General features: G+C 38.9%; 1 protein-coding gene across 1 annotated transcript in view; it reads right to left on the bottom strand.

The window, feature by feature from the left end:
• The window catches only part of csmd2 (CUB and Sushi multiple domains 2), a 340353-nt gene that overhangs the window by 261547 nt on the left and 64253 nt on the right, over positions 1 to 14553 (bottom strand). The window lies entirely within an intron of this gene.

A 14553-nucleotide genomic window follows, 5' to 3' on the forward strand; every position in this document is an offset into this window, starting at 1 on the left:
ATTTTAACCCTTTCTGATCTACCGTTGAACAAGTCCTCCAGAGTAAACCTCTACACTTACCAAAAGTGTGGTTACTGAATGAAGTGCGATTTGAAGCATTTTAGGAGTTTTCTTTTAAATGCACCTGTCAGCCACTTAGTCCTGGAGGATTTTAGCATTGACAGTTAACCTGATCACTGATACTATCCAGTTCATCGAGCATGCATTGGTTAGCAGCCCAGTCTCAGGGAGTTCATGAAACTGTCACAAATATGACACATTTTTCTCAGTTTTTTGTGCTGTAGGGAACAACTTTTATTCTGTGCTGCTTGGCACAAATATATTTCATGTTGGGTGACACAAATTTGTCTTGAGCTGCTGGGAATGAATTGCAAACCTATGTCAATGTGATTCATCACCTCAACGGTAGTCTCTACCATAACCCAGTCTGAATTAAATGTTCCAATTAGATGTATTTGCATGGAACAACTTTCAATTGAAACATACAAATTTGAAAGCCGGGTCCCGCAGCACGAAAACAATGATAAAATTGTCTTGACAAAAATACAAGGCACTGTTTGTGACGTTAAGTTTCCCGATGAGATCTACTTTTCTCGTGTGATTATGACTGACAAAACAGAAAACAATAGATGACGCTTTGTGTGACCTAAAAGTTTTTTTTTTTGCATTACATGTGTAACCACGAGATGTGTAGGAAGAGTTGAGCTGTGATGAAGTTAATTTACCTTTTCTACTTAAACTGAAATAAACATGATCAAAATTATGTTTATGGAACACACAATGACCAGTGACGTGCCATGAGCACTAGGGTTGGGTAGGCAGGGCGTTGCAAATCGAGACCACCGATGCCGACACCAATGACAATTTCATATGTTTCTGCTGGCAAGTGTTAATCTAACAAAATCAAGATCGTAAAACACCATTAAAGAAAGTTAAACACTTATTCAATAGCAGCATCCATACTCTCATAAAAACGTATATCTCATGACACGGCAGCACTCAGAAACACTGAAAAAATGACTACCATTCACTGTAGAAAGTACAAACAATTTTATGACTTTTCCTTTGCTGAAGATCTGGTAGCTCAGGTGTTGGTCTCCCCTCTTTTAAAAGCTGTCGTTTTTCCTCAAAAGAAAGTTGTGAAAATGTCTTTATCGTCTCTAGCGCTGTCATCCTGCCTGTAGTGTTATCCCGCCCACTAGCTAGAGAACATAGCAGCAGCAACCACGCTGTATCAATTCACTAATGCACTGTGAACGTGCATATAGCATTTGGCATAGCACGGTTACTTCCAAAGGCAGAGTAGCGATCTATCTTTTTACGTAAAGAGTTTTCATAGTGGGAAACTGACTGCGCATGTGCAAACATCCATACACTGATATGAGGGCCAGAGGCAGAGCAACAGTGTGCCTTGGGGAGAGGGTGTGGCCTCTCCCCACGATGAAAAGCACAAAATGTTGACACTTTCAAAATTATAGGTACTGTAGGCTATCGGAAATTGAAAAAGAAATTATAATCATATTATAAGTAACATAAATAATCAAAATATCAATTCACCCTTGGGTAGGCACTGCCTACCCTGACTGCACGTCACTGACAATGACGGATATCTGTTGTGAACTATGGTCGGCAAAAAGTAAGAGATTAATTTTATGACGGTTATAATAGCAAAGTTGAAAGATGTTCTTTGATGTGACTCCTCAAATCCTATACATTTTAGGGAACTCAAAAATGTGAAGAAAAAAATGCTGGAAAATTGTTCATCTAAACTAATAGTCTTAGTCTTTGAGTATTATAGCTGGACACGCACAAAAGTTAATGAGGGGCTACAGCTTTAAATCTGTGTCCATCGTCTCACATGAAAAAGAGCACAGTTAAAAATGTTAAGCCATCACCATTATAAATAGTCAGTTGTTTAGTTGTTGTGGGTTATCTGGGGCTAAATTAATTACATCAAAATCTCCATTCCAGACAGTGGAGACGATAACATTTACAAGAGGCCAACTAGGCCGTTAATTACCCACTTTCATAAAGTGGCAGTGTGAAAGCCTTTCAGGTTTTATGCATAAACAGTGGAATAACAACTGGGGCAACCTTTTAGAGTAAGTACAAAAAAAAGAGAATATTGTGCTTTGGGTGACATTTAATACAGTTAAAACAAAAAGTACTCTTTTGGAGAGAAAGTTGAGAGAATTTCAGATTCAAGGAAAGTTGGGGCAAGATAAGGTCATGAAATGAAAAGTGCATTGCTGCGGAATAGGTTGTTCAAATGTCTCCATTCGTCCAGGGCAACACAAATCCTCAGTTGCCTCTTCTACAACCCAAGTTCTGTATACGAAGCTCATCTTTTTGCTCTTATTCTCCAGATTCAGCATTCTGTCTTCTTGTTTCCCATTGCCTCATCTATGCAAAATTACTGTATTTTTCACTGTCGCCCTCCTGTTATGTTAAGATGCAGCGAGGGAAGGCTTCGTCAGTAAGCACCCTTTCAGTGTGGAAACATTCGGGAGTAGGGGAGTACGATATGATTATCTTAGATCATGAAGGATTAGAATGTGACGATGTTCTGCCAAAGCAGAGAGATCTAAGAACTGGCTGTAGTGCACATATCCCTGACAGTACTTTTCTTCTGCTGGATCACACCATTTGGTAGTCCACTTAATGTCCGCACTACCAACCCAAGTAAGTGTCTTGGCTTGTTTGCCGTCACCACTTTTGATCCTTGACTACAGGGCCACTAATGAAAGCCAAAGTAAGGAGTTGGTCCCAAAAATAAACAATGGATACCGGATACCCAATAGATATGTTTGAAAAATTATGTATATGCAAATACAAATAGGAATGCTTTACATCGTGAATCAAATTGGCTGTTAATATCAGCTAATATCAAACTTGTCAAAATTGTCTCTCAGTGTAACAAGTGCCAACTAACTATATGACATGTATAGTCTTGTACTCAATACCACACTATCTGGAAGATAGATTTGCCCGAGACCAGAATGCACCGAGAACAAGACAGGACCAATACTTTTGTGAGTCTAGACAGAGTCAAGACCAAGACAAACTCAGACTGAGACAAGACTAAGACCATAAAAATCTATTTTGAAACGATGGCAAGGTTGAACAGTTAAATTGTAGTTTTAAAATATATTTCACAGATGGAAACAAGGTGTCTGCAATTCTTTCAAGGTACAAAATGCAAAAATCTCAAATTTCTGCTACTAAATCCTTGCAAATATTAAATCTGTGTATCTATGTAAAAGACATGATCTGTCCATAATTGTTTTACATTTACTGAAAAGATTATGTTCATTTGTCAGGTGAATGAGGTCTAAAGTAAGTGTTTAGTGAAATTTCTTACTAGAAATAAGATGGACTGATGTCTTAGTTTTTTTTAGGTGTCTGACAGAATGCATTTGACAAGATTAACAAGAAGGTAGAACAATCAGTGAGCCAATAGTAAATGCTTTAAGTCAAATTACAACAATAATTAATCGGAACAAATCCAAGTGCTTCTTCTTATTATCTCATTAATGAAGTTGAAGAATAGCAAATCTCAACTGTACTTGACCCAAAATGCAAAGTTTGGACAATCTGAGACGGAGACAGAGTAAAAATGCTCGAGTCCAAGAATTTCAAAATGTCTTGGTCACAAGATCAAAACCAGTCTCAAGTACTACAGCACTAAACATGTGTCCACTTCATCACAAACTTAATCAAACACGCATTTAAAAAAAGCAAGTGCACACAGTGCAAAAACAGAGCATCATCTCTCCATGTGAAACCAGCCTTAACACAACTGAACTGTGTAAAAACTGTTTTCTTTGACCTTTCCTGTCATCCCCCATGAGGTATGGGCATGTCACACTCAGGGGATTTATTTACACAAATGTTAAAGTTGAAGTTAAGAATCTTGTCTAAAATGAGTTTACCTCTGGAAAGGCACAATCAGGAGCTGAATATTCAAAATTATAAAGAGGACCAGCTTTGAAATGTCTGGATAAGATTAAATTATGCTTGCAAATAATTAACTCATCAGTTGAATAGCTCTGATGTATTTTACATTGTTAGCCACACTCAGTCTCTGTCTCACACAGTCAACCACATGTTTACAGCAAACTAATAATAAAAGTGAACTTCAGAACAAACTGAGATCAACAAACTCCCCCCAAAGCGTCGAGTTCACATCAGCGAATGACCTTTCAGTGCATGCTCAAATGCAGCACAGATGCTAAGTTTGAGTAGTTTCTTTTAGTTGTCTGCTTGTGTGAGTACGTTTTCTACAGATGCATGCGTGTTCGCACATAGTCTCGGCATTGTGTGGGAGGATTGTTTTGCACCCAAGAGCAAAACAACGGCTTGTCCTGACCACAGACCAGACCCCGTCTTGCAGTCCATTCACCCTGAAAACAAATTGAGGGCAGAAAAGAATGAGGGTGGAAACCCAGAAAAATAAGTGTGCCTTTCTATGACTTCCAAGGCAATGGGAACTTTTTTCTTAAAAGCCAAAAAGAAGAGAACTATGCTAGACAAGTTTAGAATCAATTTCAAGCCTTAGCAGAAAATATGACCTATTATTTTTTGGCTTATTGTATAAAGTTAATTCAATTATATTAGTTCTCAATTACAATTAGTCAAAAATAGTCAGCTATAGTTTACCTTTTCTTCAGAATTATTTCAAATAAATTGACAGCAAATTAGTTCTTTACAGTGAGTTTGCCCAATTTTAGCTCGGAATTCATCATTGGTGACTGACAAGAATAAGTTATTCAAAATATTTGTCATAGATTGGGATTTCATTTCATAACTCACAAGACAAGAAACACCTAAATATTTTATTCTAAAAAGCTGGAAGTTCACAGAATGCTCTACAATTCCCAATTGCAATCCTATCAAGATAACAAGCTGCCTTTTATATTCAAGTATGTTGAAGTGAAAAGGAATTTAAGATCTCCAAAATGCGGGCAGTTTCAAGAGCAAAAAAAAAAAGTAACGAAACAATAAACCTTACAGTAACTATATTATATTATTATATATGTTGTGGCCAACAGTTGCAGAATGCACATTTTGGCAGGTAACCCTCACTTTCATTTGAAATTAGACAATCAATGGATCAGAATATGGATTTGGGAAATTACATTCCATGAGGTTAAATTCTAGTGTGTGTAAGTGAATATCTTTTAAACAGACTTCCAAAGACTGATGGAGAGCTAGTGCTGCAGCAACAATCAGCCATTAATTAGGTGTCAGAAGCATTTAAAAGTCAGACACGCTGTTATAACCATGCCAGACTCGAATAACAACCCCAGTTTGCCAAAATGGGAGATCCCATTACCAAATGTGCCAAACAGTTCAAGAAACTAGGAAAAACAAGCAGCATAGGAAGAGCAATATTAGCTCAGCTTCTACTTATTAGCTAAGCTAATGCCATTAAACTTGCTATGCTAAAGCCTCCACTCCTTGTGCATTCACCCGTCATCTTCACCTTTTCTCCGTTTCAGTAAAAATGCGGCACAAACAACTCTCTGGTCCAAGAAAGAAAGCAACTCTTGCCCGAAGCAGTTCTTGATCTTTATGGCCATTAGACTTTGGCTACACTGTTATTCTGACAATTTACAAAGGAATTCTGTTGTTGCATTTGAAGGCAAGGGGATTTCTACAGCAAGGTGTTTGTGATAGAGGATGGTTGAGGAGTTTTTGCTGCAGTAAACATCAAGATTTCACTGTTACTTGCTCTACAACTGTAGCTACCTAGAACAGTCTTAGAAAGTATTCCTAATCCCCGTGTCGAGCCTAAACATGCTTATGGGGGTATTGGAAACGGTGTTGTTGAAATGTTTTATAGAGCTCCTGGAAGGATGTACCCATGAATTAGATGGCAAAAAAAAAAAAAAAAAAACCACAGGGCAAGAACTTCACCTCTAAAAGGAAATAAAAATTTAAAAAAACTTGCAAAGTCAAAGGATCTTAACAGGGTTGTCACACACAGATAAACACAAGGCTTAGATCTGCTTCCCATATGTTTTCACAACAACCAGTCACGTATAACTGTTGCAAAGGACTAAAAGGGTGTGGGTTGAAAAACTCAAAGCAGAAATCATAGAAATGGTTTTGGAGAAAACCCAAAAATAAACTTGGCGTATTATGTAATTAGCATGCTAAAACAGTAATTCCAACTGATGACTTGCTGGTTTTAGCACCTCAGTAATTAGAAGTATGAGGTCTCCCCGGACTGATTCCCCATACTTTTAATAATACCAAATATGCATCATAAATTTGTTCAATAATGAACACATTGTAATTCTAGGCAAACAATGGCCCTTTTCATCCAATCAAAGCCAATTCCAACTGTGCAAAGAGCAGCAACATCCACGTGGACAATCTCCAGGGTGCTCAGCATGTTGTAAAACCTCCACAACCCCTCCTTTAAATTACATATGCAAACACACAAACGGGGCAATGATATGGTCCGGAGGAAAATGTGAACAAATCCCAGCGGGAAAAAAAAATAGAACACCACTACTGTGTGATGTGGTCCACTTCTGTACATTTTCCCTCACGTCATCAAAAAAATGTTGTTTTGGCGACAAAAAGGGACGAGCTTCAGTTTTCAATAAGCTCTGCGCAACCTGGGGGGTATAAACGTGGTATAAACGTAAACAATTAAGCTTGTTGATATTTCCAACCGAACAGCGTTTGTCATTTTATTTCAGAGATCTTTAGTGTTTATATTTATTATATAATTACACACGGACTTGAGGAGGGACAAAACATGAATTCCTTCACATTGCAATATGTTTATTGCTCTTCAACTCAAAATTCCAAAATAAAGTTCAAGTAAAAATATACAAGTACAAAAAAATGCATTCAGAGTCAGAAGTAGCATTAAAATAGACTTTCTTTTTACCTTAAGAATTGTGTGTGTGTGTGTTGTCCTTTAGGAAGTTTAAGTGGAAAATAAAAGGTCAGACTGCAAAGCAAAAACTCCAATAGATGCCTATGTGTACAGAAAACATACATCGTGTATAATTTACAAATCAGGGCAACTACTAGGCTATCACAGTTGTATGTAAATGTGTTCTTTTACCACGTGTGCGGCTGCTGTTGCTGCTGCTGCTGATGTCACGGCGGGTGTTTCCTCCTTATCGTGTCAACGCGCTGCTGTCTGGTCACACCCGAGATAAAGGACGAAGGTTACGGCGAACAGCTACCGTCTACAAACGAGTTCGTGCCATTACTGCCTTGCACTTTTGAAACTCGGAGCCACTCGCGTTAGTTATTCTCCGGCGCCGCCGTCTTTGTTTTGGTCGGACGACGCATCGGCACGCATATTTTGCTTCAACGTATTTTTTGCGTCGCCGTCATCGATTACGTCAATGCGTTGTCCCGGCCCAAATGCACATATCCGAGCACTTTTGTAAAACCAATGAGAGAAGCAGTATCAAAGCGACAGACCTCCTCTGCTTCCTCATTCACTCTCCCAAGCTTTTAACTTATGACTGTTGTGTATTTTTTTTTTCTGTATTTACCTTTGTTGTTGTTGCTTTCTTTTTTCTGATTTGTGTAATTGTTTTAACAGCTGTAAAGTGTCTGAGTTTTTGAAAAGCCCTCGTAAATAAAATGTATCATTATTATTGATGGGACAAGCGAGATGTCCGAGTGTGAAAAGCACAATAAATGTGCGTCACACCGAACGCGACCGCAGCGCTGCCGTAGTTTCTATCGCCCCTGATGTGTCGCTTGCGGTGCTTTTTGGTCACTCCATCTCTTCATCGCTCCGGTGATGCGATCACCAGGGAACTGTGTGTATGTGTGTGTGTGTGTGTGTGTGTGTGTAGCCGTTGCAGCAGGAGGGAGCAGGAAGGGGCTGCTGCCTCCAATCTACAGACAGTGAAGGACGAGGGATTTGTCGCTTTAAGTCGCTTAAAAGGTTTTCAACTTTGAAATTCACGTCACATCGCTTTAGGGGAGATAACTCGAGATCGCGTCATTTACAATGATTTTAATGTAATCGCTTTGCTTCATTCACTTCAGTCGCGTTTGGTGTGAAAACACATTAAGAGTTTTCACTTTGAAAAGATCAGTTTACGAGTTACACCATTCACTAACCAGGTCCATGATTATTTTTATTAAGCTATTATTTTAATTAAATTTACACATTTGAAGGAAGTGCACAAGATAAACACTAAACAGGCCGATAAGTGAAACCGCACTGATCAGCTGATTGGTCACCGTTTAAAAAGTAGGGAAAAACCTAAATTTCAGCTCCTGTGCAGAATTAGCTTTAGCAGCTAACTCGGCATTTCTGTCTCGGAGACAGATACCACGTTTCTGCAAAAAAAGTCTGTCAAGGAATCAATGCTGTATCAGTAAAAATAATCTAAATCTTTAGTTTATCCCTCTTGACCATTGAACTTACGCGCGAGAACTGAACGAGAGCGAGATTTCCGAGTGTGAGAAAAGGCTTATTAGGCAACGTTAAAGGCAGTAGATTTACTCACATCAGTGCGCTCTCATCACTCTCATCTAGTCAGTCCCCCACCTTTCTTTCTCTCAGACTAATGGGGAATCAGCGTAGAAAGAGAGGAGAAGAGGAGGGGTGGTGAGGGAAAGGAAGATAGAGGCACTATTATCTGAGGGATGCAGAAAAAGGTAGTGATTCTGAAACGGCTCCTTCGGTTTTCTGTTTTCAATGGGATGCACTCCATCTACGCAGTAAGATCATCATCCTTTGAACTTTCCTCTTTTTCTCTCAGAGAAAACCAAATTGATTTTATAGGACATGCTGCATATGGACAGTAATGTCCATTACACAGGGCAAAGACACTCAAAGATCCATTAAGCCTGATGAAGGGATTAGTCACCATAGTCAGCCGCTCACGAATGGAAGATCTACAACTTTTACTTTGTTAGTAGAATATACATAAATTGGTATTGCAACTGAAAGCAAGCTATTAAATCCTTAAGATTTATTACATGACTATCACGTCTGTGCACATGGCAGCTGTGATACTACATGCACTATATTAGTTGCTGTTGGAAACAAATATGCAGATTTTTTTCATCTGCACAAACTCCACACATGAAGATAAAAAAATCCGGTATAGATTAGTTTTGATTCTACTATGCGTGTGCTCCATTAACTTCAACACAGCACACTATACACAACATTATGTTAAACTATCGATCTTCCTCCAGGCCAGACGTGTTGAAACGAGATCTAACAACCTAATGCTACATTTGAAGCAACTTGGAAGTCAGGATATTCCAGCCCTCGACTTGAAAAAGTAACTTGGAACGCTACCTGAAGTGAGAGCTCCTACTTAGTAAAGTTGCGACAAAAACTCTATTATCATCGCTGTCAGCCATGTTCAAGATACTTCTGCTGAACTTGGTTGAACTTGGAGTTTGGAATTGAAAATGCAGTGGTGTTGTGAGTTGCCTGGAACGCACCATTACATTTTTTTTAGTCAGCTCACTTCTCGATTGGCTACACCGTTCAACGTCACTAATCACTGGTTGAATTGGGAGTCATCAGTTTGGTTATATATATATATATCATCTATGTTTGGAAAAATGACCTCTTAACACACCTCAGACCACAGGATGATCATAAAGGATAATCATATAAGACATGAAATAATTTTGTTGTCAGTAAGGGGGAAAATCTGGACTAACAGCCTGACCATCTTTATGTGTGCACTCCGCTTTAGCTAATCTGCTTGAAATAAACCATTTGAACACATTCATTGAATATTCATAGATGCATCAAACCGTTATGGCAAATATGCTTTGAAATGACATCGATATGACTCAAATATCCATCTGAGAGCTCATTTTCACGCAATTAGCATACCAATCCATTTAACTCAATTTCATCCGTGCCCACATACTTGCATGTCCCTCGTGTTACAATGGATTTCACAGAAATTGCCCACTAGAAGGTGATACAAGTCAAAGGATTGTGGCAAATCATTAAACTGAAACATGCTGAACGTTGAGGATATTATAATATTGCATCAAACTAGAAATACACAAACCTGTCCTTGTAATTATTCTCTAGTGGCTTTCTTCTTTGTATCTCAGTACAACGATTTGGGCCACACTGACTGTTTGCTGAAAGTACTGCTCAGCTTGCTCGTCGTCTAGAATTCTGCAAAATTGATGATAAAATCCATGCATTTATAGCAAAGATTATTTTCCTTACTTCGCATTGTGCATAAATCAATGATTCTCCCCTCAGTCCATCCACACTTCCCTTGTATCAAAGTAAATAAATCACAAATAACAAGCATCCCAATTTTTACAGCATACCACACGGAAAAGGCTATATGGAGAACATGCATCACCCTCACTTGCTATTCTATAGCCGCCCTCAAGCTATTGCTTTACCCACCCACAGCTTGCAAATCCCTGAAGTAAACTTGCACAGAAATCAAATCTATGCACAATGGATTCAACTAAAATTTGCAATATAACAATATAGGTAAAAGACGTATGACAAATCTTAAGACTCCTTCCCACTGCACACACCTGCAGTGACTTGTTGGCGGCTGCTTGAGTTGTGCATTGGGGCTGGCTGTGATTTCATCTTTAGCTGACCCAGTTAGGCAGCACAGCAACTATGAACTCAGACGCAGCGAGAGGAAAACTTGACGCTGATAATTAGACGATCACAAATATTTAAGACCAAGTGAGAATGGGAAATAACAAAAAGATAGGCATGATTTAGGCTCAGCAGGAATACGGAAAAGGAAAAGCAAGAAGTGAGAGAATATAGAGGGGGAAAATGGAGGGAAAGAAAAGAGGCACCGGTGGAGCTTGAGAAGAGCAGTGAGACAAGAAGGGATGAGAGTTCCCTTCTATTCCCAGTAGATATTTTCAAAAGCTCAGCAAATATTTCTAATTCCTTTTGCTCCTTCTCCGCTGCTCCAGATTAAACATGAATAAAGAGTTTCGCCAAAAGAAATGGAGAGGAGAAAGGGAAGTATGAGTGGGGGAATGAGTCTGATGGTTGCCATGGCGACAAGAGGAGAGAGATTCCAGTGAGGTTTCAGCCATTATGCAGTGGGTTGGGGAGATGGACTGTGCAGCACTTAGGCTTATTGCAGGGAAGGATGGAAAAGAAGTGATATCTAATATAGCCGAGATGGGCTCACACCAAAAATGGTGAAAGCTAAGCACAGTTGCAATAAAAAGAGGTGGTGCAGCAGTGGGTTTTACTGCCAGAAGATGTGCAGAGGAAAGCCAATAAGGCTAAAAAAAAAAAAAATGTTTATCCTATTTTGGAAAATGGAAGGACAACTAATGACTTAAAGCATCACATACAGACAATGACATCCAGACATGTCAGAACAAGGGCATACAGATAAATAGATGCACATACTCAGCCAAAGGTGTGTATATGCTACGGTCCAACACAGTAGTTCCTTTAACAGGAAAGGCAAAAGCAACAGTTGCCAGCTTTGAATAACTCATTTGTGATGAGTGATGAGAGCAAAGGCTTGAATTAGAAATATACCATACTGTATTTATCACTAAACAAGGAGGATTCAGAGCAGTTTCATGGTCAAGCTTTTAGTAGTAGTGCACAAGTAGACTAATGATTCATAAACTGTAATCCAAGTGGCCAAAACATGCATAGATATTATTTTTGCATGTGTGTGTTACTTAAACCAATTTCAGGAAATAACTTATTCTTCCCAATAATGCTCATCTGTATTGCCAGTATAAAGGATAGTACAAATACTTTGTTACTTGTTACTATTTTTGTTCTAGTATCAGTACTTAGAGTATTTATTTTGTTGGGGACTTTCTACTTTTAGTCCTTACTTTTTTATAAAAAAAAAAAATATATACGTACTTTGTACTCTAAACATTTTTAAAATGAGCTTATTACTTTTAAGACCTTCGTAAATGAAGTCAAGACGTAAAGAGACAACATTTTGGTGGTTTAAGATTTTTTCTGTTCAGTAGGTCCCTTAGTTTTATGGTTAACATTTTCAAATTTATAAAAATGTTAAACTCAAAGCCACTCTGTCTCTAATTCTTAAAACATCATTATTTACAAATGTTATCTATAATGAGTGTTAAATTCTCCAGGTGTTAATAAAGGGTCAAACATTTAATTTATTTCCATGTACCAGTTTTCTACCAAAAAAATAAAAGATATGTAATTTGCTGGTATAAAAACACTTATCATCGAAGGGACATTTGCTTTACTTTTGATCTTAAGTACATTTAGTAGCATGCACTTTTTTACCTTTACTCAAGTAAGGGAGCTACATCAATACTTTTACCAGAGTCATTTTCTATTCAAATATCTATACTTTTACTTGAGTATTGAAGACTAGTACTTTTGCAACCTCTGGCAGCCGCTAACTTAGCTTATTAGCTTCTATGTTGTTTTTATTTGCTCCGTTGATTGTTACTCTAGGCATTCTCTCAGATCTACAAGTCTAAGCCATAAGTGCTGTCTGCCTGTGTCTCTGGTGCATGAGCTGTGAATCCTAATCTTTTATTCATGCTTTATGTAGATTCATTCTTTATGAGGATGCTGTCATTTTGCCTTGCTTAAAGTTGCCAACCAACAGCTGCATGTCACTTGCTACTGCTTGTTGACCTTGCTTCGAGCCGTTTTCTGCCTACTTGGTCTGGGCTTAGTCCAGGGTTCAAAACTGCGTCCAAATTGATCGCATATCGGAGTATTTTTTTCATTTTTTGCAGGTGAAAATTCAATCTGATTTTGAAAATCCAAAAGGAGGAAACAAGAAGTTAAGGCTGTTTTATGCTTGACGCATCCGCAAGGTCCGTGGGGCTCTGTGCGTACAAATTACGTAATTTTTGCAGTCTTGAGGCATCTGGGCACGCTTAGCAACAGAGCACATGCCGGGCGTGCTTATCAAATCTGGATAGGGGTCAAGGAAGAATGCAGCGAGAGACCCTAGACAGCCCCCCACCCCCATACCTAAGGGCCCAGCCACACCGCAGAGCCCGGCTCACAGTGCGCCGCCCAAGCCGAGGCCACCCGGCGCCGCACCCGCAGGCATGGTGTAGCAGCACTGTTAAAAGAAATGCTACTTGTGTGTACCAAATGCTACTTTCATGAAAATGCAGTCACGGACCACCTACAGAGAGGTTCACTGGCTACAGATCAGAATGAGAGCTTCACCAATACCAGTCACTACCAGTCATCCCCAGACCAATAGTTGAGAAGCCAACTCTTCAAGAAATAATTATTTTAACAGCATAACAAGAGAAGATGATGCATTTTTTTTTTCTAGTGCTGCCTACCCACAGCTGGCCTTATTTACTTCAGCTTGGCCAGTGCTCATGAGCCTGAGGGAAACTAACACCCACGACTCAGATTTAAGACTGCTGTGAGGCTGAAAGTCCAACAAAAAAATACTAGCTGTCAATAGAATTTAAATAAGAAAAAGAATAATTTGTTCGATTTATACATAAAGGTATCATGGCTATGGCATAACTGGGACTATTCGTAGTTGTAGCAGTAGCAAAGGATAAGCTCCACATGCAGTTACAAACCGTCTCTTGGAGCAGATAAATGTAATTATGTAAAAAATCCAATATGTATGCAGGATTGTGGTTGCCTATCACATTTCCACAGTAATAAAAGAGGCTGACTTAAGGAGTTTGAGTAGCGTACAAAAACTAGTCATGTGCAAAGTTGTTTGCTTATACGTATATTCGGCTGAAATGGAGTGTAAAAGACTGCTTGAATAAATAACAATTGTGGTGAGAAGAAATGCACAATGTAGAAGTCGGACTGTTATGAAGAATTAACCAAAGCCGTTCAAAAAAAAAAAAAAAAGGAAGTAGACTACGTTGTTACATTACAAGCAAATCTTAAGTCATAGAGTATAGTTGGTCGTTGCCTTTTCTCCAGCCTGTCCATAGCGCACCATCTCTCGCTGTGAACTAGTTAAATCACTCCATAGAAAATGGCTGAAAGCCCAAGGCTTCAGTTCAACACGGCTTTACTGTATCTAAAAGGAGCAAAATGTGAGGTGGCAGCTTCTGTGACATCTTCTGGTGTTTCACAGCTTCACTAATGCTTGAGTAGCACAACACAGCTGCAAGATTACATAACGGCCATTTCCAAACACATTGTTTTCAAACCCACCACCTAAAAACATATGGATTTTTATTTTGTCGACGAAGCAACAGTTTCATCCCAAGCCCACTGTGGAAGATCTGCTATCCATTCAGTTACAGTGAACTGGTGCTTGTATTCTGTACTTCTTCTCCACCCCGACATGGGTCACAGCTGTTGCATGAATGGGTGACAGGTAATTACTGGGTGGCTTAGTATTCAATCCTCCGAAAGCTCAAGTTTGATAGGCTTTCATTAGCTTTAGTGGATCCCAAACAATAGCTAATATAAGTTTGTGCAACATGTGCCAAACATATTTTAGTCACTGAAAACTGCATTAACTTGTGTGCAAAAGGGGAAAATATACAAAGAATAAAATACCCAACAAATAAATTAAATGGTGCTACTCACCATTACGTTCTAAAACTCACCGACTATAA

This window comes from Gouania willdenowi, chromosome 11 (genome assembly GCF_900634775.1).
Source record: "Gouania willdenowi chromosome 11, fGouWil2.1, whole genome shotgun sequence".
NCBI classification, from domain to species: Eukaryota; Metazoa; Chordata; class Actinopteri; order Blenniiformes; family Gobiesocidae; genus Gouania; species Gouania willdenowi.